We start from the raw sequence: 1,327 nt of genomic DNA on the forward strand, positions 1-1,327 counted from the left end.
TAATAAACGCGCGAAGAACTGGAATCAGTAAAAAGCATCTGCAAAAAAATAATGCTTAAATGTTAATTCATTTTTAAATAAAAATTATATTTTTAAACATTTTCGCATATAATATTTTATTTAATAACTCTAGTTTTATTATTATCAGTTTTTTGTTCTTTAAGTAGTTACCTCGGATTTATGTTTTGTTTTTGATTTTAGAATATTTTATTTCAAGTTTACCAATGTTAATAATTATGTTTTTAATAAACGAAATCATTATATATCATCACTATTTCAAATATCATCATAATTTTGCATTTTTAATGAAAAATATAAAAAGTAACATGTTCCTTTTGAAATCGCATTTTGAAACCTATTACCAAGGTGAAACTGAAACGTTGTAACCCGTTACAGAAAAATAACCGTTTATTACACCTCTAATACATATGCCATTTGAGTTTTATTCATCAACTTTTCGAGCCTGTGAATTGTAAATTTAAAATATTTTGAAACAAGTTAGCTTAAAATGTTTTATAATTATTTTCATGAAAACGTTATAGAATCATGAAACTACAGTGATTCTTTGAGTACAGATATTTTGACTGGTGGTATATTTTTGTTCTCGAAGCAGGGTAATCCTATAGTTTTGCTTCTAGGGCCATTATGTACCACCAATTAAAATATTTGCACTGTTCAAAGATCTACCATGTATAATGTACAAAATATTTATCGGCAACGTTTAAATAATTTTTGAAATGGCGTTCGGGAAATTGAAAGAAAAAAAAGGAAGAAAAGAACAGAAGAACGGGAAAGACGTCCCTGCTCGGGCGCCATTTTTGTAATGGCGTCCGGGAAATCGAAGAAAAAGAAAACGTGAAAACTTGAAAGAAGAACAGAATAAACGTCCTTGCCCGAGCGCCATTTTTGTAATGTCGTCTGGGGAATCGGAGAAAAAGAAAAACGCTGTTCCGTGAACTTACCTTTCAAATTTAGGGCTTAATGCTGGTAGCCTAGCATGTTCGGACTTGAACGGGCTTTCGGAAATCTCGGGCGCCAGCCATCAGGATTCGTGGTGGTGGCCCCACAGCGAGGGTCGCTTTTGTAGCAGCAGAATTAAATACAGTTAAACAATTGTTAAATTAATTTTTGCTCATTATGTCATGTGACAACGTAGGATAGAAATCGAGCGTATTGGCAACATAGCAACTGACACAGTTGACAGGCACGATTCTTGCTACAGCAAGCGTGGGTTCGCCATTACAAAAAAGGTTCGCGATTAAACACTTCAAACAAGCAAGTCGATCTACTTCATTATCAATTCCTATTTTGAATCAGCAATTTAAAC

The sequence above is a fragment of the Dendroctonus ponderosae genome, unplaced genomic scaffold (genome assembly GCF_020466585.1).
Source record: "Dendroctonus ponderosae isolate FM_Combo_2020 unplaced genomic scaffold, Dpon_F_20191213v2 Dpon_F_20191213_1, whole genome shotgun sequence".
In the NCBI taxonomy this organism is placed as follows: Eukaryota; Metazoa; Arthropoda; class Insecta; order Coleoptera; family Curculionidae; genus Dendroctonus; species Dendroctonus ponderosae.